The sequence below is a fragment of the Sorex fumeus genome, unplaced genomic scaffold, assembly GCF_029834395.1.
Source record: "Sorex fumeus unplaced genomic scaffold, SorFum_2.1 ptg000039l, whole genome shotgun sequence".
NCBI lineage: Eukaryota > Metazoa > Chordata > Mammalia > Eulipotyphla > Soricidae > Sorex > Sorex fumeus.
In genome coordinates, this window is record NW_026606096.1 from 29,098,994 (window position 1) to 29,122,268 (window position 23,275).

At 36.6% G+C, this 23,275-nt stretch overlaps 1 protein-coding gene and 1 non-coding gene across 3 annotated transcripts in view; both read left to right on the forward strand.

Annotated features, from left to right (window-relative positions):
* The window catches only part of LRBA (LPS responsive beige-like anchor protein), a 600,455-nt gene that overhangs the window by 293,064 nt on the left and 284,116 nt on the right, over nucleotides 1-23,275 (forward strand). The gene's annotated exons all lie outside the window — the stretch shown is intronic.
* On the forward strand, nucleotides 12,810-12,881 carry TRNAA-CGC (transfer RNA alanine (anticodon CGC)). Its single transcript has one exon. It is a non-coding gene; the product is annotated as a tRNA-Ala (tRNA).

The following is a 23,275-nucleotide window of genomic DNA, read 5'->3' on the forward strand; positions in this document are numbered from 1 at the left end:
TGAGACAGAGCTAACCCAGTGGTGTGAAATAAGGCAGTGTGAGGAATGTATTGTGTTTGGGGGCCCCACCTGTCGGTGCTTAGGTTTACTCCTGACTCTGCCCCAGCCCACTGAGCTATTTCCCCAGTCCTATGCCAGGAAACAGATTTTAATCAGCTTAAATATTAGATACCATCTAGATAAATATTGATATTTATTCATGAAAGGCACTATTAGCCTAATGCCTCACTTAACTTACACTTTCAGAATTACTTGCTTGATCTAATAAATTATGCAGTCTTGCATTGTGACCTCACAACCCTTTAGAATTTATTTAAGTCAGCTCTCTATCATATTTGCCACATTATAGCATAATAAGAGCTGATTATTTCTATTGTATGTATAAAGAACACAGAAAGATATTGACTGATGTGATGCGGTGTTTTGATGTGTTGTTCTATTTGAACTTGTACATTGAAGGACTGAAATGTAAAAATTTTTTTTGTTGCAAAGGTTAAAAGAAAGACAAATGAGACATTTTCCTATTTATTCTCTCGTGTAGAGAAACATTGAGATTCTTTTTAAAATATGAATGGCAAAATTTGTTATGAATTTCTCTCATCATATTTAGAAAAGCAAAGTAACGTCTCCCGCCCCCCTTTCTTGTCCCCATAACTTGTGGTGCTTAGGGTACTATGCTATTCTGGGAATTGAATCCAGGTTTTCTTCATGCAAAATATGTGCTTCAGCCTTTTGCGTTATCTTCCTGGCCCCTCCCCAAATAATCATTTTTGTAGAATAATTCTGAATTGTGTTATGAATGTTTCTTTACTCATGGTCTACATCAGAGTATGGTAAGGGAGAATAGAGTCTTAGAATGGTTGTCAAATATCCATCAAATAAAAATTATTTAAGGGCCAATGACAAAATTAACTTTGGGGTAAAAAGGTAAAGGCCCTCCCGTTGATCGTCGATTTGCTCGAGCGGGCCCAGTAACGTCTCCATTGGAGACTTTGTTGTTACTGTGTCTGGCATATCCAATACTCTCGGTAGCTTGCCGGGCTCTCCGAGAGGGGCGGAGGAATCGAACTCGGGTCGGCCATGTTGGCCGCTTGTAAGGCGAACGCCCTACCCGCTGTGCTATAGGTATTTGTAATTGCAGTTAAGAGTTCAATAGGAAACTATGATTGTATTATCATATGATTGTATTATCATGGAGTATGTATGGCAAAATGTTCAAATTTCTCATTTAGAACTTTTGTGGAACAGAACGTAGATTTGGATCTGATCAGGAATAACAGATTTTCTTGTAGTATATTAAATTCAGACAGACAGAAACTGGGCCTGGAGTTATGTGTAGCATGTCAGAATAGAGAGTAGGTTAAATGCAAAATATTTACTGTGATTTAATGTGGAAATTCTGAGAAAGTCCAAAAAGAGAGAATGATTTAGATGCTGTATAGTGGAATATATGGCAGAAAAAATCTGGAAACAGATAAAGGCAGATCGTGAGAGATCCTAAATATGTTAAAGAATTTGGACTTTTTCTGAAGAAGAATTCAAACCCACTTATTTTGATGGTTCTGCTTTTCGCAAATTTTTTTTAAAAAATCAGTATTTTAGACTATATAAAAATTGTGTTAAAGTAAAATTGCAATTGATGGGGACAAGTTTGGAGGCTCTCAAAAGAGATCAGCTCATTAAAGAGTCATTTATACCCTAACAATAGCGTTACAGTTAGCTCAGCCCTGAGATGTGTCTAAGAGCCCATGGGAGATAGAAGAGGGAATTCTTTATTCAGTGATGGGATGTGTGATGTGGAAGATCATGATCTTTTTTTTTTCTACATGCTCTGGTAAATCAAACCTAACCAAAAGTTGCATGTTTATCATACTAATTTATTGCAGAAAGGCCCTCTGTGCTCATTCATAGGAAGCATTTGTATACACTATATCTTATGGCTCAAATCGTATACTTTCTGGTTTTTAAATGTTTAATATAGTAATAATATATTACTGTTATATGATACACTTACTGACCAAAATTGAAGAAAAGAAGATGAAGAGATAATGGGTATTACTTTGCAACACCATTGCAAAGGTGACACATTAAGGAGGTAGCATAATGCTGTGGATTATTAACCCTCACATATGGTAACTCCTCTTTATATTGTAAATATTTTCTAGTTCTCCTTTACTATGGATTTATATTTTGAAAGAGTAAGTAGACATTTCCTGGAGAATTTAGTCATTAAAATGTCCAAAACTTTAATAAGAGAAATAGCTGTTAAGAATCAGTAGCAATTATGTCCTTATTCAGTAAATATAAGGACATGAATATTAAGCTATATAATGAATTAATTGGATGCTTTCATTTATCTATGGAATCATCATGCATGTGATGGCTACAATCATGATGGTAGAATTATTGCATATGGTTTGTCTCTATGAGGGAAATGCTTGATAATAATGTGATTTTTCTAAATGATAAATAGCTATAGATATAGTTTTGAGCAGAACCTTTGTTTATTTGTTTTACTTTATAAATAAAATATATTATATTTTACATATCTATATTCTTGGGGAAAATTTGAAATGTTTGGGGCATGGGTTCAGAACCATCTAGTTATCTACTTTAATAGATAATAAGTGGAACATTCTAAAGTCACACAGGATCCAAACTCATTGTTATTTTAAGACTATTCAACTTCCCACAGAATATATAGAATCCTTTTCTGGCAATGTCAATACATCGTCCTCAATTGTGTCAAAACCAAAGTTTTTCTTATAATTTCCATAATCTTCTAAAGTCACACTTGTTAAGAAACAGGAGTTTGGCGGAAAGAACAATATTGTAGTTTTAAGGAATACAGTTTTAAATTTGAACTTATATTGCTATACTCTAGCTTTTGCTTCTGTGACCTAAAGTTGGTTTGTTATTCATAGCTCAGTTTTGTCATCTTGAAGTACCTTTACAATTGTTAAAGAGGGGCCAGAGGTATAGTACAGTGGGATGGACACTTGCCTTATATGCAGCTGACCTGGGTTCAATCCCAGCGCCCCAGATGGGTGCCCCCACACCCCACCCAGTATTGTTGTAGTATTCTCATAAACATGGATACAGAATAAAAAATTCATTAGCATATTAAATAGTTATGCACAACATCTTATTATCTAGTTCTTACTCTGGAGAAACTGGCAGGCTACCAAAAGTATCCTGCCCACACGGCAGAGTCTGGCAAACTCCCCGTGGTGTATTCAATATGCCAAAAACCTGTAACAATGATGGGTCTCATTCTCTGGACCCTGAAAGAGCCTTGAATGTGGCACTTTTTAAAATCTCAGGCTAAGATGAAGGAAACTTTACTGGGGCCTGCACGAGGCAATTGATGAACAACAGGATGACAATGATACAGTGATATTAAGTAATTATATAATGAGTGGACAACCTGAGAAATGCAAGATTAGTTTACATTTGAAATTGATTTAATATTATGTATCATGTTAATACTGAATAATTTTTAAAAATATGGGCAAAACTACATCTTATAAAAAGATTTGAAGAAATATGTTCATAAAAATTTAATCAGTAAATTGCAGGTAAAGGTATGTTCTTTAAAGTATAAAAATTAACTATAAAAGAGCATGTTACTTACAAACTGGTTCAATCGTCAGCACCACATATGGTTCCCTGGGCACCACAAGAAACAGCCCCTCAGCACCTTCAGAGTGCGCCCTCTTCTACCCCTCCTGTCAAATACTTAATGACTATGATACTTAAAGTTAAAGTATTGCTCATAGAAATTAATAGAAATAACAAATGGAATAATGAAACATAACATTCTGATGATAATTTTCCCCCAAATGAAGTATAGATTTAATGTTTCAAAGTTTTAGTTGTTTACTTCATAGAAACTGACACACTAATTCTAATAGATAAATGATTATTCAATGGGCTTGGAATTATTTCAGCCATCTATTATTGCTGTCTAACAAAGTATCTCAAAGTCAGTTTAAAACAATATACACTTAATATTTTATCATTCATTAATCAAGGATGTAGGTACTATTTAGCTGGGGCCCTGGATCACCATCTGTCATGAGACACATAGTAAATAGATGTCACCAAACTGGGATCTCATTTGAAACTTCAAGTGACTTTCAAGCTCACTTTAGCAGTTGTCAGAATTCAGTTCTTGATAGGCTCTTGGATCGAGGCCTCTGTCCTTTGCCTCTCCAACATGGCTTTTTTCATTGAAGCCTGTAAGAAAATCAGCTGCTAAGCGGCAAGTCACAGTTTTTTATAACCTTTTCATGAAAATGACACCTTCTAAATGTTGCTTTATTCCTTTAATTAAAAGGCAAGTTACTCAATAGAGAATTTCTATAGCCTTGGATACCTATACTAGTGCTGAATCCTCAAGCCCTAGTATGGCACTGTCAGCCGTAGTATCATTGAATTATGTCCTTGGCGTATTCAACACTTTTTCAGATAACCCCTCAGTTCCCGCCCCCCCCCAAAAAACCCAAAAGACTGAATAAATCCAAAGATGATGCCTCTATAACTTAATTACAAAATCTTTTCTTCATCTTCAAAGACATTATTGATTTACTATTGTTTGGTTTTGAGATCACTCCTGGCAGTGGTTGAAGGACCATCTGTGGTACTGGGGATAATACCATGCAAGGCAGATACCTAAACCTGTGAACTGTCTCCTCAGCCCTCTATTTTTGATATTTTTGTCAGATATAAACCCTACTGAAACCCTTTGTTAGGGATTTCCATTTCTAAGTTGTTTTAGTTATAGTTACAAATTTCAGTGTGTTTTCTTTTAATTATTGCTTTTGGGGCCACACTCAGAGATGCTCTGGGATTACTCCTGTCTCTGCACTCAGGAATTACTCCTGGCAGTGCTCGGGGGACCATATGGGATCCTCAGATCGAACCTGGTTTGATCACGTGCAAGGCAAATCCTCTCCCTGCTGTACTGTCGCTCTGCCTCAAATTTCAGTGTTTGTATAGATGAAACATAAATATAGTTTTTAGCCCCTCCAAAAACATGAAACGATGAAAAATTTTCTAAATATCTCTTTCCATATGTTGTAGTTTCAATATAGTTACTTTTTCAAAGTAATTTTTCTCTATTTTAAATTGCCATCTTTGTGGACCTAGAGTGGTACAATTGCTAGGGCACCTGCCTTCCAGCTGTTCCTAGGCATCAAATATGATTCCCAGAGTCCCCCCAGTAGACAAAGATAAGCCCTAAACATCTCATGTGTGGTCCAAAAACGAACCCCCCCCCAAAAAAAACACCAAAAAATAAAGTAAAATGCTCCTTTGTATCAAAGGGGTCTTATATATACATTGTTTTCCTAAATGGTACTATAAAAAGGAAAATTACTGTGGTTTAGTATATTATAGTCAAAGAAAGGTTAAAAAATAGGAATGAGTACCTTTTCATAAGAAAAACATGCAATTATCATAATCACATTGAGCCATTATCAATTATACTTTAATCCTTTTGATTCTATTGCAAAGTATATTAAGTAGTCTATATTTTTAGGCTGGGGAGATAGCTCAGAGGACTTGTGTGCATGCTTTGCTTGCTGGAGTCTCTGTTTTGATCTCTGACATCTTGTAGTCCCCAGGCATCACTGGTAGCAGCCACCTGATAGGGCTGGGCCAGACTAACTGCAGGCCCCACCTGCCATTGTATGTCCTAAAAAGAAAAAAGAAAAACTGCCTTAGTCAACTGTAAACCTTGGTTCAATTATGTTTCATTGTGTTAAAATTGAAATGATGACTAATAGATTGAATGAAGCTATATATTGAACATCAGTAAAGCTCTACTTTCTTGCAAATATTTATAAGCAGAAGTTGTACTTTTTTTTCCCTGCATCCAAGTAAGTTGCATGTATCCTTTGGAGAAAACTTCTCTGAGGATGGGGTGCTGTTGAAGTGTCTTGAATCTGCTTTTGGTGTCAAACAGGTTTTAAGTTGGTCATTCTGGAGCACGAGAAAGTACAGGAATAAGATGCTTGTCTTGTGTGTGGCAGACTCTTGTTTGATCTCCAGCAGGATATTTGTTTTTCTGAGCCCTATCAGGAATGATCCCTGAGCTCAGACCCAGAAGTCATTCCTGATCACCATTGGATGTGGCCCCCTTAAAAATAAATGGATTTTCCTGGTAGCTCTTTTTGGTTATGGATTTGAAGAAGAAAAATACTTCCAATAATAAAACGAAAGATATCTTGCCTTACTAATAATTTAGGTAACTCAGAGAGATGCTTAGCTTGCTGGGGTACATGTTTTGCATGTGGAAATCCCAGGTTCAATTCCTAGTACCTCATAGTTTCCCCAGACACTGCTAGGAGTGCTTCTTGATCATCAGGCTAGTAATAGTCCTTGAGCACTGCTGGACTCACTTTCCTGACCAAAGCGAAACAACAACCAAATGACAAAGTAGATCTTGCTTAGTGGTAGACTTGATTCATACGGAGGTTAAGGAGAGGAGATAATCAAGGTTAGAGAAAAATTAGAAAGGAATTGGGCATACAAATTTTTAATATACCTGCCAAGACATATTTTATGCTTGGTGGGACTTTTTCACTTACATTCAGAATTGTGTAATTTTAAAAGAACAGTATTAGAACTTTTTCTTTCCCATTTCAGTAACATTTTCTTACACTTTTTAAGACTGAGTAGAATGACACAAGGACGTCCCAATACCTGTTACCCATTTATGGTGGAAGAAAGTCAATTACTGTTGGTGAGATTGGTGTCAGAATGCAGTACACATAAACCTCAGCTAAGAACACCTATGTTGATCACAGTGCATTGATAGCTACTAAAATAAATTCAAATAACAAATGTAGTGTTAATCATTTCACATGATATGACCTTATAAAATTACATTAACAGTAACTCAACTAAAAATAAAGAAAAGAGTTGGCTTTATTTTCCGTTGATATTTTTATTAAAAGTAACAGGTTAAAAGATGGAGGATCCAAAAATGATTAGTACTTTTATGTCTTTTAAAACTTTAACACTCTGAATATTATAAATGGCTGTTTTTCCTTTTAAAACTGACTTGCTTTCAAATGATGTATGAAATAATATGTGTTTTGCATGTCCTGTTATAATGATAAAGGTCATATAGTATCATTTACATAATCTCCAGCCAGAAATGAACTGAGTAATATCTTGGTATAACATATACATTATCTGAGGTTTAAAACTCTCATTATTCATGAAAGTTAATTTTACAGTGGGTGTGAATGATCTATCTTATGGCTGGTTTTTTGATCATTCTATAAAATAATATGGAGCTAAGCCTGCTCAAATAACAAGAAAACCAGTAAAGAGTGATGCATTTGCCTGACTCTCTGTATACCCGATTGGATCTTGATTGATGGCAATCATTTGTCTTTGTCAAAAAAAGGAGAAAAATTCAGACATTGAAATAGGAGTGCTATCAAACTTTCTACAATGGCAGAAAGATTCTATTAATGTGGCCTTAGAGTATTAACTGTCTCTGTTGGGAAATGATAAAGAATGTTAATTTTTTTCCTTGAGCATATTTAAGTGTAAATTGCATTATTTTGTCTACTACTGGGATTAAAAGAATACTTTTGATTTATGGCAGACTGAAATTGATGAAAGCAAAAAAAAAATGCCTAAAATGATGAAAAAAGCAAATAGACCTTAATCCTCATTATTTTTTCTTCAATAAAAAATAAGAATTTACTATAGTATCACATCCTTACTACTGTATTGCAAGTGATACTGGACCTTAAAACACTGATTTTAAAGATGGTTGAATTAGAGGAAAAAATATTTTTTAAATTCTTTTTAGAATCTTCCTTTCTTTCTAATAATAGATCAGAAAGACATTCCAGGTAGTGTTATTTCTTTTAAAGTCTATGACTTTGTTGTTATCTAGAAATAGAAATTAAATACTTAGAAATATGCTCTAGTATTTTTTAGACATTGTTTTTCTATGGTTAATGTAAGATCAACATATTTTAATATTTTTATAAAGCTACATGATTGAAACATTTGATAATAATTATGTTCTAATAAATGTGAAATGATATTTAAATAAACATCACTTTTGCTAGTTCGGGTTTTAGAAGAAATGAACTAATGTTTAAAACAGTTTAAAACCATTATCTGTTTTAAAAGACAGCATTTTATTTAAAGAAATGTGCATTCTCATTTACTGAACTTTTTAATAGTAATCCCATTCTAAGTGTTTAAGCAGAAACAAATGAATTTTGATTTGTTAAAAGTTGCTGTCTTTTATAAATACTTCTTCATATGTATATTTAATTTCTAGAGTCCAATACCATTATTTTCTTTAAGTTGGTATTGATTTAGATGAAAATTCTTTACATGGAAGTCATCTTTTATTTTTATACCATTTATAACAGGAAAATGTTGTGTGTGCTACTAAATAGCTATCTTAAAGTCTGAGTGTCATTTTAGATTTTCATTTAAAAATATTTCATATTAAAATTAACTTTTTCCCTGATAAACATGTATAAAATGCTCTTAAGATATTTATTCCAGAATGAACTGTTGGGTCTTTGGATAGCTCAGTGGTCTAGTGCCCAATTCTTTTGTTCCAGAGACCTTATTTTGATCCCCAGCATAGCATGGTATCCTGAGCCCTGCCAGCTAGGAGCAATCCCTGAGCACATCTGGGTGTGACCCCTTTTTTCACCTTCAAGCCCCTAACCCAGGAAAGATTAAGCTATTCAAAACTCACTTTTCTTTTCATTGTTCCTAAATATACTGCTATGCATAAACAGAAAATTTCATTTTATGGAACATTTGGCTTTTCATATGAGTTCTGCAAACTTCATAACCTTGGGAGGTTGGATTTGCGATTTATCTTTTACTTAATGAATATGTTTAAATGTGAGATATTTAAACAGGCCTCGTTTGGTTTAGTTTTTGGGGGTGTCACAGCATGCAGTGCTTGGGGACTGCTCCTGTCTCAGTTCTCAGGGGATCACGTGTTGCTGGAGAATCAAACCAGTCAAGTGGCCTCATGCCAGACAAGCACCTTAAGTGCTGTACTGTCTCTTCTGCCCCTGTATGTACCAGTTTTAAATGATCTGATTATATCGCTTCTAAAAGAATTCTTGGACAGGCTTATAAATCAGTTTAGTTCCTGTTTCAGATGGCAACAGGACTCAGAAGAATTGCATTAGATTCAGCTTCACAGCTTCTTCAGATCCAAGAAAATAGAAAATGAGCCATGGCAGTAGCGCACAAGTGCCTGCCTTGCATCCAAATGGCCCTGAGTTCGTCCCTGCTTCCATCCCCAAATACCACCAGGTGTGTCTTGGGGCTCTTGAGCATTGCTGGGCTGTTTCTGGTAGACCTCAGCATAGCTGACCTGACCAATGACGTGTTACAGGAGCCAGCACTGAACCATCTGGCCAGGTCAGCAAATAATGTGCATCCTCTCTGGCTGCCTGAGCACACCTGGAGGAAAGAAAGAAGAGGGATGAAGCTCGTCCATTTGAGTGGTTTTTTATAATTAGATTAGAGGAAAAAAGTGCATAACTGAATTATGATTAATTTTTTGTAGTAGCATGTCATTTCATTAGGTTAGATTGTAAAATTAGTTTTTGTGTTCATTTGACATAAAATGAATTTGACTTTTTTTTTTTTAACCTAGAAGCTTTAAAGGTTTGAATTTTCTTCTTTTTTAATTAGTCACTTGAAGTTGAAGACGGTAGTTATCCAGTTACTGCCTCCCCGCTGGTTGCTTTTGCCACTTACATCTGTTGTAACTTTGCTTGACTCAAAAGAAGATAGTAGGGAAAACAAGTAGCTCATATGGTATTAAAAACCTTTTCTGGGAATTTGAATGCATTTCTCATATGGCACTGCACTCTTTTCCATGGTTTTCCACTTTCCACTGTGGTGTGCAAGCGTCTTGAAGCCTGTACTCTCTTCATGGTGTATGTGCTGACTTTCTTAAATCTAACCTTGCATGCTCAACTTCAGGTGCCTCCTAGCCAGGGCATTAAGGGAAAAAGCCTCCTTCTTCCTACTCCTCTGGATGTTTATCGAAGTTTCCTTTTCCTTTAATTCTTAGTTCAGTGTGTCCTCCAGTCATAGGTGACAAAGAAAAAGAAAGAATCAACCCAAAGTTCTGATTTTCTTCTAGCGGTCTCTGTGCTAGACCTTATGTACATTGATCAAAGGCTTTGGCCGTCTCTCAGCAAAAGCTTGACACAGCTGAGCTTTATTGCTTTATGGTCTCTGTATTCACAAGAGCAATGTGGTAAGGTAGTAATAGAATTAATTCCATTTATTTCTTTTTGTTAAATACTGTTATTTGAGATTTCTGAGTAACTGGAGTTAGGTTCTGTTTTTCTTTTTATTGAGGTATCATAATTAGTATTGAAGTTGTTATTTAATAGTTGCAGAAAACTATACCAACCCCTTCATTGTTGTTTCAAGATTTCTCCATTTGGATTAAGATTTTGGACAACACATAGATAAGTGTGTGCGGTACACTACTTTAGTGTCTGTAGAATAACAAAATTATAACATTCCGAAGATGGTAGATAAATGATTAAAGTCATTCCCTCTATAATAGAGGGAAATGGGTTTAGGCTAAAGCTAACAGATAATTAATTATGAAATCAAATCTAGTACATAGATGGGCTGTCTCCCTATGTGGAGAAATATCTGAAACTATTTTCAATCACCATCTTTTTTTTTTCTGTACTATTACTATGTGATATTAAGCTTTTTAAAAAATGGTGTATGCCGAGAGCTGGGATGAGAGGACAGCTTGTATGGCACTTGCCTTGCAATTAGCCAGCCTGAGTTTGATCTCTGGCACCCCATATGGTCCCTTGAACCCGGCCAGGAGTGATGATCCCTATTGTTAATGTAGATTTTTTTTTAACTGAATCATGGTGAGATACATACACAGTTACAAAGCTCTTCATGATTGGGTTTTAGTCATACAATGTTCCATCACCCATCCCACCACCAGTGTACTTAATTGTTGATATTAAGCATAAATGTCAGAATATCTTAGCAAATCACTTTTCATATTATACGTATACAATGTAAAATTTATTTTAAAATTTAAAAACACTTTCAGAATTTAAATTATATTTGATTAGGAATCATGCAGTATTCGTAGAGCTTAATTTATTTAACTAGTGCTGTATTATATAAGATTGAAACACCATTAAAAAACTTTTGTCCATTTTCTACCTTAGTTTTGAAAGCAGAATTATTTAAACTATTTTCTTGGGGGTGGTTGGGTTTGGATTCCTTCCAGCTGTGCTCAGGGGCTACTCCTGGCCCTGTGCTCAGGATCATTCTTGACTGTGATCAGAGGTTGAACTGTGATTGGCCTCATGCAAAGCAAGCACCTTAACTACTCTATTCTCTCTCTCTCTCTCTCTCTCTCTCTCTCTCTCTCTCTCTCTTTCCTCTCTGTCCCCCCCCAACTTTGAATTTCTCAACTTTATTTGATCTAGGGAAGGATGATTAAAATTTTTTAAATACATACTTATCTTTTGGTGGTATTAGTTGCCAGACTTTATGTATTGTTCCATAAATGCTGAAGGTTCATAAAAATGAAAGAAAATAGAACCTACTATCGATCATAGAGCCTAATGGTACTTCAAATTTATGAGTAATTTAAACCTACTTTTACAATCTTACAATAAAAATAATGAAGCTATGCTTGATTATCTACCGTAATAACAAGTAGTTATTGAGATAGTTATCATATATAGAAATTGAAATATAAGCAGACCTGAATATGTAAGTATAATTTCTTGTGTTAGGCTTATAAAAATAACTAACACTTAGAGAGAAGTGTTTATTACAAATCTTCATTGTGAGATTCTGACGATTCAATAAATTTTATTAAGTAATTTGCAGTTAAACAGGTGTTAAAGCTTGCTATACTTTATAAAAATCTATTTCTTTCCCCCTGAGAATGATCAAATCTTCATGGAAAAAGAAAAGAAAAGCCACATCAGCTTTCAATTGTCAAAATTCAGTTTTTAAAAACTGAAATCTTTTTCCCAATGGGTTTCCAGATTGAAGAACATATGGACTCTATCTTCTGAGTAAAATACTTTCATTTTCCTTTTGAATTACTTTTAAGACTTCACCCAGATATAAGAAGTGTAAAATGAAACCATAAGGTATTTAAACATCTACCTTGCTATGATTTTCCTTCTATTTCATCTTAGATAGTAACTTTATCTACTTTAGAAGTAATGTTTTCTATTAAGTGTAATATACACTCTTTTGTTTTTTATGGTATACTTTCATTTATTTTCCCTGGAAGTGAAAATGTATGGACTTTCTTGGTGGTATTCTCTTACATGGTAATTTCACTGATTTCAGTGACTTTTTGAAGCTATCATATTTTGAATTAAACCATTGGCTTAGGATATGTGTCATATCTTTTATAAATTTAGCACATAATTGAAATAGAAAGTACTTACTACTCCGTCACTAAGGAAATTGCTATAACAGACTATGCATTCTTATACCATATTAATAGTAAAACTAGTAAGCTAAATGAGATATAGGAAAAGAAACAATCTGCATAGTTCAGTGCATATTTGAGATTAGAACTGAAAAATCAGTTTTTTATTGAGATAAATTAATTTTCCTTATTTAAAATTTAGTTAGCCACTTTCCCAAATATTGGGAGTTTAAAGGTAAATGGCACAACTCAACTTAATTTTTTTTTTTTTTTTTTTAGTGATAGCATAGCGGGTAGGGCGTTTGCCTTGCAACCCGGGTTCAATTCTCCGCCCTGGCTGGGGGATGTAGCTCAGTGGTAGAGCACGCGCTTCGCATGTGTGAGGTCCCGGGTTCAATCCCCGGCATCTCCAAACCAGCCGCTTGCTTTTGGGGCTGGAGCGATAGCACAGCGGGTAGGGCGTTCGCCTTACAAGCGGCCAACATGGCCGACCCGAGTTCGATTCCTCCGCCCCTCTCGGAGAGCCCCGCAAGCTACCGAGAGTATTCGATATGCCAGACACAGTAACAACAAAGTCTCCAATGGAGACGTTACTGGGCCCGCTCGAGCAAATCGACGATCAACGGGAGGGGCCTTTTTTACCTTTGGTGGGAGAGCCTGGCAATCTATCGAGAGTATTCCGCCCACACGGCAAAGCCTGGCAAGCTACCATGATGTATTTGATATGCCAAAAACAGTAACAGCGAGTCTCAGAATGGAGACGTTACTGGTGCCTGCTCGAGAAAATTGATGAACAGTGGAAGGACAGTGCTACAGTACTACGGTGAAAACAAGTGTTGTGAAAATCACATAAATCATTTGGAAAACTTCATTTATATTTTTGTTAGTTTGCATTATCTTCTTTTACTATGTAAAAGAAATTTTCCTGTGCAAAGATATTTTGAGAATAGAAAGTCACCCACACTATCAGGTATAATAAGTATGAGAAAATCTTCTCACCCTTCTTATAATGATAGAGCCTCAGCCCAGCACTGAACTGAATTAATGAATGAAGTAGATGTGTACAATGAAGTGTAAACATTTAAATATATTAATTTATAATTGTTGATTATATGTCAGAATGTTCTAGCTATGTATTTAATATGGGGGCATTCCAGTGTGATTAAGAAATAAGATTTAGAGAGCCAGAGAGAGACTATGGGAGTAAGGAACTTACCTTATATGCAGTTAACACTGGAATGATCCCCAGCACTCCAAGCACTGTGAGGAGTGACCTCTGAGCACAAAGCCAGGAATACATGTGAACACTACTATTATAGGCTACAACCCCTGCCCTGCTCCCAAAACAGGGTTTAGCATTTTTAGAACAAAATAGTTGTGTAACTGTGATGTGTAAGAGTGAAAGCTTTGACACAGCTATTAAGATGTCTGATGTTTGTCATTCTTTTAAATGTGTAGAATTTTTTTTCCACTTTCAGTTTTTCTTCTCAGTCTCTACTAACAATACATGGAATTCAGTGGGGTTCTTGTTTGGTTTGATTAGTTTTGGGGCAACACCAGGCTGTATTCAGGGATTACTCTTGGCTCTGTGTTCAGGGATCACTCATGGTGGTACTTGGGGTACCATATGCAGTGATGAGGATAGAACCTGGGTCAGCTGCATGCAAGTCAAGCACCATATCCACTGTAATATCTTTCCAATCCCAAGTGTTTTGTTCTTAAATATTTGATTTATTGTCGTGGATTTTTTTTCTAAAGAAAAAGAAGTACAGCTTACAAAATAATTTAAATAATAAACACGAACTTTATGTGATAAAGTCATCTACATGTATATCTTTGCCTCACTCACATCACTAGTTCATAACCTTAGTTTCATTTATCCTATCATATTGTGAAATATAAAAAAATATAAAAAAATCTTATTATTATCTCATTTCTACTTTGGGCAAACTGGCAGGCTACCAAATGTAGCCTGTCCACACGGCAGAGTCTGGCAAACTCCTCGTGGTGTACCCAATATGCCAAATACCAGTAACAATGATGGGTCTCATTCTCCTAAAGAGCCTTGAATATAACCTTAGGGCTAGGATAAAGGATACTGGGGCCTGCTCGAGGCAGTCGACAAATAACAGGATGATTTGTGATTTGTGATAAAAAAAATCCAGAGTATATTAGTAAGTAATTTTTTTTGTAGGAGTACTACTATTTATTCAGCCACTGATTAGCTGATTGAATTGGGCATGAACTCCACCTTAATTTTTTTTCTTTTTTTTTTCTTTTTATATTTATTTATTGAATCACTGTGGGAAAAGTTACTAAGCTTTCAGGTTTAAGTCTCAGTCATACAATGATCAAACACCTTTCCCTTCACCAGTACTCATTTTTCACCACCAAGAACCCCAGTATACCCCCCTCCCACCCCTCCAAATGCCTGTGAGGCAGATGATTTCTACTTAACTCTTCTCTACATTGATTATATTCATTATTTCGACAAAAGATGCACCATTATTGTTTAGAATTTCCCCCCAAACAATCAGAATTGCTGAAAAGGCATTGTGAAATATTTTATTTTCTATAGCTGGTTATGAGAATCATATAATGTCACGCAGCCACGATTTTGGACTTCTGCAAAGAGCCAGCTAATTACGAGATTGGTTTCTGTATGTCTGGTGTTATGGCTGTGCCAGAGAGCCACTCGTGGGGGTAGCTCATGACCTCGGTAGGGTGTGAAGGGCGTGCCGGTACCACCACCCTTCCCATGAGAATGCAGTTGCTCCGTCACCAGGGGGGAAAAAGGTGGAAGGGAGCAACACCCTTTCCCTCTTGGGGAGGCTTGGCACCTTAGTTTAACGCATGGTCCATTCACTTTTCTTCTGTAAGCTGCTGAGCTCTGGACTAAGTCCTTTTGCGTCTGGAGCCATGGCCGTGCCAGAGAGCCGCTTGTGGGGGGCAACTCATGACCTCAGTAGGGCGTGAAGAATGAGTCGGTACCACCCTCCTTCCTGTTGTGGATTTTTTAGATAAAACATATTTTTATTATTTAAATTACCATAGGTAGTAATATCGGTAATTAGAGCTATTTTCACTTTCATTGATGGATTTTTTTTGTTGCTGCTCTTTTGGGGTCCACATGCGACTGAGTTCAGGGCTTACTCCTAGCTCTGCACTAAGGGATCACTCCCTTGTGTGGGTCAGGGTCCCATAAGGGATGCCAGGGATGGAACACGGGTTGGCCATATGCAAGGCAAGTACCCTAATCCCTGTACTATTGTTCTGGTCCCAATGAATTTTTAAGATCTGTTCATAGTCAATAGTGAGATTTGTTGGGGGGCAGGGAAGTGAGTACAATGGGTTGCGCATTTGTATTGCATATGATCAATCCCCTGTATTCCATATGGCCCCTGCCAGGAGTAACTGAATGTAGAGCAAGGAATAAGTCCTGAGCATAGCTAAGTAAGCCCCCTGAAGTCCCCAAAAAACTCAAACAGGAAGGTGAGTTTGGATACAGTGATATTAAGAATATATGCTCTTTCATAAGCTTAAGAACGGAGTGTACTAAAATATTTGTACATTAATGCATTAAACATGGATAGGTCGGTCACGGTCGGTCCTCCCGTTGTTCATCGATTTGCTTGAGCGGGCCCAGTAACATCTCCATCATGAGACTTGTTGTTACTGTGTTTGGCATATCGAATATGTCACGGGTAGCTTGCCAGGCTCTGCCGTGAGGGCGAGATACTCTCGGTAGCTTGCCGGGCTCTCCGAGCGGGGCGGAGGAATCAAACTCGGGTCGGCCATGTTGGCCACTTGTAAGGCAAATGCCCTACCGCTGTGCTATAAACTCTTAAATAATAGTATAGTCATGTGATTTTTACATTTTATTTCTTCAAACTAGTAATGTATACCTATGTTATATTGCTGTATATGCATCTACAAGAATTTTCTAATACTGCAAAATACATACTTTGAGTTATGTATGTTCAAGGTGCTTTTTTCTCAAATTTGGATACTGTATATTCCTTTGTTTTGTTTCTTTATATACTACTGACGGGCTGGAGTGATAGCACAGCAGGTAGGGCGTTTGCCTTGCACGCAGCTAACATGGCCAACCTGAGTTCAATTCCTCTGCCCCTCTCGGAGAACCCGGCAAGCTACCAAAAGTATCTCGTCTGCACGGCAAAGCCTGGCAAGTTCCCCATGACATATTGAATATACCAAACACAGTAACAACAAAGGCTCACAATGGAGACTTTACTGGGCCCGCTCGAGCAAATCGATGAACAACGGGAGGACTGTGCTACAGATTAATTTAATCCCAGTGTCTTTTTAAAAAAATAATTTATATAGAATTAACTTTTGTGTTTGGCATAAAGTAGGGATTTGTGTGTGTGAGTGAAGGGGCCGGGGGCATATGACTAAATATGGTTTTCCCAGCACCACATTTGCTGAGGCTTTCCTTTTTTTTTTAATTAAAAATTTTTTTAATTGAATCACCATGAGATTTACAAAGTTGTTTATGATTGAGTTCAGTCATACAATGTTCCAACACCCATCATTTCACCAGCATACTTTTCCTGCCACCAATGTCCCCTGTTTCCCTCCACCACCCCACCACCCCACCCCCAGCTGCCTCTATGGCAGTCTTTCTCTCTCTCTCTCTCTCTCTCTCTATATATATATATATATATATATATATATACACACACACACACACACATACACACACATATATGTCTTGAATGCGTGTATGCACATACTCTCTTTTTTAGGCACAGTGGTTTGTAATACTATTATGAAAGGATCTTTGTTCTGTTTCATGCACCCAGTTCTTTTGTAAAAGATGAGCTATTTTTATATCTGTAAGTTTGTCTAGGTTCTTAATTCCACCTTAAAATATTTTAATGTGCTCAGTCATCTGATCTACATATATAACTCTTCATTTATCTAAATGCCGTACTAGTAGTTCCAGTCATACCAAAGTATTTACCTCAGTCTTTTTTTGTTTGCTACTTTTCTTGCCTAAAATTCTCTTAATGTGTCTATCTAATGTTTGTCTCCTATCTTTGCTACCATGTTACCTTCTCAGAAAATCCTTCCACTGTATTGGTATTTAAGAGTGTTTAAAAAAAGTTTCTACATATTTCATAGTATTTTCTGTTCCTATTTTTCTGTTTCTATTTTTATATTTCTATTTTATATTTTATCTGTTCTTTTTTTATCTTTGGTGCTTGTTATCAACTGTGTCAGATACGGCTAGTTTTATCATTATTGTACCATATTGTTTTTTTTCCATAATATGTAGATTGTGCCTAGAAATGAACACATTTCCCATGTGGGCTCATGGTAGGGCAGTGGATTGAGTGGGGGTTGTGTTTATCAGTCCAGACTGAGGTGGTGTCGGCTGTACTGAAACAGTCATACAATCTTTCCCCATTCCCTGGCACCAGGACTCTTACCTCTATCCTGAACACCGATATCTTCTTGTTCCGTTTGTAATAGTTAATTGTGCTTTATGTGCTTTGAAACTCTTGTTTCCTTCCATTTTTCTTTCTTTCCTTACTCATTTATTGTCTCTCTTATATGTCAGAGCTACTTTTGCGTTATTTATAAAATTCTTTTATTAAGGCACTGTGATTTATAAAGTTCCTAGTAAGAGCATTTTAGGCAAACAATTTTCCAACGCCAATTTCACCATCAGTTCCCACCTCTCTCAATAATTGTAGAAAGGTTCTCTACCAACTGCCAGAGACTTCAGAGCTTTTCTCAAGTCTGATTTAGGGGTGGGAATACAGCAGAGCTCTCTCTGATGCCTGGTACAAAAAGCTATTACATGGTCAACTAGGAAAAACTCACACTTAGTAACAAAAATCAAAGTCCTCAGATGATTTTCCATGACCTGCCATATATGTTTCTGGAGCCTCTCGTTGGCTCTTTTCTTGCTTTATACTCTCTCAGAATTCTGGAAACACTTAGCTTTAGTGGATACCAATTGTTTCTTACTTATTTGGCTTTGCTCATGCTATTCCCTTAGAAAGAATACTTTTCTTTTTCTTATTTTTCTGGTTAACATCTGTTAACTCTTTGACTCAATTTGCTTGTTACTGTCTTCCAAGAAGTTTTTTCTTCAAGTATCCCTCCAATGTGCCCCAGAGAGATGTTTTGCATAAATGATAATTGTCTCTTTATCTGTTTTTCTCATTTGGTTTTGAGGTCCTTGAGGATAATGAATCTTATTTTTTTAAAAAAAATTATCAAATGATCCTTAAACTCTCTCATCTGGCACAAGTCCACATTTATTGTTTTTGCTTATTAAATATTTGCTGATTAAACAAGTGAGTGAATGTGTGAAGTTCATGCTTATTCATTTTCCTTCTCTGGTCTCTTGTGTTTTTAGCCAACCTTCGTTTTTTTCTTTAAACGTTTTCCTACTAGGGTCAACTGAAAAGGACTGATTCTACTCTTCAGAGAAAAATACTGTGTCTGTTGGCAGAAGGGGCAGATTTTGGGGGCTTCTCTCAGTGGTACTCTTCACTCTCAGGTCTGTGCTCTCCAGTCTCTCCCGGTGATGCTAGAGGACCTTGTGCTTGGGTACAAGCAACCTGAATCAGTTATATGCAAGACAACCTTAACCCCAATAAGGTTGGGCTCTGAGGCCCCAAACTCTTTTTTTGCTTATGTCATCTGAAAAGCTTGCAACATTTTCTTCTTTCTTCCTTTTCAGTTGAATCATAACCAATTCTTAAAGACATTCCTCAAAAATCTTTAGCTCTTTAAATAAACCATTTCTTGGGGGTGAGAGAGGAGCTTTGGCTATACCCAGTGATGCTCGGGGTTATTCTTGGCTCTGTGCTCAGGAAATGCTTTTTTTTTTTTAATTAGTGAAACACCATCAGGTACAGTTGTATACTTACAAACTTTTGTGCTTGGGTTTCAGTTATACTTGATCGAGTACCCATCCCTCCATCAGTACCCGTTCTCAGAAATTACTTCTGATGGTGCTCAGGGAACCATATGGGATCCTAGGGATTAAACCAAGTGCCTCTTCCACTGTACCCCTCTCCTGTCTCTCCCACTCTCCCCAGTAAACTGTTTCTTCATCCTTGAAATACGCACTTTCTAACCCACCATTTTTTAATATCCAAAGTTTTGTATTTTTTCTTTCTAATGGTGTGGTTTTCACAGTGGTGTTTTATCTCACTTATTAGACGTAAGTATTTTGAGATTAGAAACTATCTTTTCCTCATGTGGTACTACTGTACTTGACCAAATAACAATGAATATTGAAAAATTCATTTTTTGATATGTAAATCAAAGCAGAACTGGTCCTTGAGAATCACAAAAATGAGATGTAGTAAAGAAAGAAGAAAGTAAATCACTTCAGAATGTGAATAGCTGTTTCAAAATGGAAAGTATTATGAAGTTAATAGGAGTGACAGTAATATAGAAAGAACTAGTTTCCAACTGTCTTAAAAAGCTAGAAGTGTAACATAATACGTCCATTCTCCCCTGTGGGTAAGGAGCACATACTTTTTACTAATTTATCTCATTTCTAAAGCATGTATGTGTGTATATAAATAATCAGTGAGAAAAATTAATTTTTTATACTAGCTAAGTGTTTGCTTTTACCTGTATTTTCCTAAGAGTTTCAGATTAAAGCCAGGAAGGTTTGATTATATTGATTTGGATACTGCTGCATTTAAATATTTAAAGATAAAATATTCTACTATGGAGGTTGCTATTTGTTTTTTGCTTCTGTCCTTGTAACTTAAGAATAACAACAATGAAATGTGATACATCCCTGAGTTGAACTCCTACATGCCACAGCAGTGGTCCTTGGCTATGAGATTGCTTCATACTACATGCTTATAAATTACTTGGTTCTTCTACGTTTGGAAGAGTGATGGAAAGTACTAGAAACACTCAGTAAATATTAATAGCTTCCAGGTTTTCACTAAAAAGTGCTGACTTTTACGCCACAATACTTAATAGAGCCCCCACTCCTAGTACCAGTCTTTCCATTTGGGTGATGTAACTACTGAAAAAATAATTTATTTTGAAATGTTTATTGTTGGAATATATTCTAATCATTTCTATAACTTATAAAAAATTGACTTCTTTTAAATTTGTCATTTGTTGCACCAGATATGGGTGGTTCCATATGATATCATAGAAGAAGTGGGGAGTGAGGGAGGTCAGAGGAGCAAGATATTGAGAGTCTGAGAGAAGAAAACAGGCTTGTCCCAAGGAAAGAGAGAACAGCACATGTCATTAAGTAAAAGTAAACTATTACACATCTCAGCTTGACATGTGCCACTCTCTGGAAGCTTGCACGCAGCTTGCCCTTTTCTGGCTTTTCCCAAATTGCCCCCACTTGGGGTTTTATATGCAGAGAATCTCTTGCTAGGGCATTGCTTCAGGGAGAAGCTTTAACATTTTGGTGTGCTACTCTCATTTCTTTTTGTTTTCTCTGGAGGCTTCTCTCCTGAGGCTCCTCCCTTCTCTAGGCACTGCCTCCATTTCTGCATCTCTAAAGTGGGCATGGCCTTTGTGCCATTGCAACTGATGACAGGGCAACATCTCTAGAACTTTCTAAGAAACTTACTGCTAGGTGAACTCTACCTGCCTGCCTCCCTCAGTTTTATATATCATTTAAACTCATAATAATATAATAAAGTGCCGTGTCAAATTAATGAGCCTGGTATAAAACATCAGAGCATAAAGAGCTATCATAATAGTAGCACTATAGTACTGTCCTGTTGTTCATTGATTTGCTCGAGTGGGCCCAGTAATGTCTCCATTGTGAAACTTGTTACTGTGTTTGGCATACCGAATATGTCACAGGTAGCTTGCCAAACTTTGCCTTGTGGGCAAGATACTCTCGGTAGCTTGCCAGGCCAAAATTTTGGGGTGGTGAAAAGTCACTGATAAGAGATCTAACTTTATTTTTAGTCGTTAAATTGAATTGTAAACCTTATTTCTCTGCCTGTTAAATCTGAACTGAATTTCTAAATTTTAGAGTTGTTTTGAGAGTTCAGTGAGATCACATATGAAACAGGATGCCTGGTATGTTATGGGCAATTATTAAATTTACAACTTGTTATCAGAAAATGATTTATATTCTTTTTTTTTACATACATGCATATTTCGGGCTGTATAAAAGCTTCTTGGGTGAAAAAGAGTATTGAGTGGAAAAGCGTTTAGGAAGTTCTGCTCCAGGAGAATGATTGCTGTTTTCAGTTAGATCTCCATAACCACATGGTTGCCCTTAAACTTTTACTTGGTAGCCTTTTTTTTTTTCATATTCCCCAAGTCAGACTCCTTTACATTTTACTCCTTTGTGCTATTTTTAACCAAAAGCCTGATAGTGAGTAGAGAAAAATAATCAGAAATAATTAAACCTTTATTTTCTTTCTCTTTAATCCTCATTTATTGACTTTTATTTCCTGACAGAGTAGTGGGTGTTTTTGTTTTCTTCCAAGATAATTATGCATTTTTTACAAGACCCTATCTCTTCTGCCTTTCAGAAATACTGCTCATGGGTTCTTCTCCTATAACATCTTTATTTTCTTCTTTCGTTTGATTTTGGGGCCATACCTGGTGGTGCTCAGACCATACTCCTGGTTCTGTGCTCAGGCATCACCCCTGATGGGGCTTCGTGGATCATATGAGGTTTTGGGACTTGATCCTGGGGTCAGCCGAGTGCACGGCAAGAGCCCTACCTGTTAACTGTCTCTGCCACCCCAGACCCCTCTTCTTCTTGTTCTTTAGACTTGATCATTTTCTTCTGCAAATATGCTTGGGGTCTGGGCTTTTGTTTTGGCTGGGGGAGGTATTCAGGACTGTTCCCAGAGGCACTGTGCTTAGGGAAAGGGCCTTTACCTTTAGTGTTAGGATTCAACAGGGCTTCTCCAAACCTGCTGGGGCCCGGCATGAACATGTGATACTAAGAATTGAATCTAAGACCTCACATAAACAAGAAATGTGCTCTGCCATTTGAGCCAAGTTACCACCCCCTGCATAAGTCTGTTCTTCACCTTTATCTCCCTAATTCCTTACATTGTTAAAAAAAATGTTTTTTTAAGCAAGTCAGTTGTTACCATCCCCAACAAAGCTTGAGTTTGTTACTCTCTAGTTTGGCTTTCACAGCTGCAATCGGATTGCTAAAGGCATCATTAGTAATCTTTATATCTTTTAGATTCATTCAAAAGCGAGTAATAGAGAACGTGGCTCAAGCTCAAGTGAAATTGTTGTCATTAAATTGTGAAGTACATTATCTTGCATAATTTGGAGTGTAGGTGTACAAATGCTTGGGATCAGTTCTTCAGATTTGTTTCTCTGTGGTTTTAATTTTAAAGTCCCTGGGTTTGTCCGTTTTTTCCTCTTTCTCTGATTTTCTTATGATTACACTGTAATTTCCAGCAATTCTATCTAATATTTCATTGTTTCTGTTCATTAGGAAAACTGCTTTCCTAACTACTGACTAAAAGTTTTAATTTTCAAATTGATACAGCATGACTGACAAAGTGAGGCTGGGAATTTGTTGGCTTAAATGGTATTTATGGCATTAAATTGATTGATTTGAAGGTAGATTTCTGAACCAGTCAATGGTGAGAACAAGATTATTATTCAGTGGAGAAATAGTGGGTAGGGTTTTGCTTTGCATGTAGATAACCCAAGTTCAATCCCTGACAGTTCCATATAGTCCCTCAAGCCCCACCAGGACTGTTCCCTGAACACAGCTGGGTATGGCCAAAGACCAAAAATAAATCCAAATTTGCAAACGTGGAAGTAGTGATACATACATTG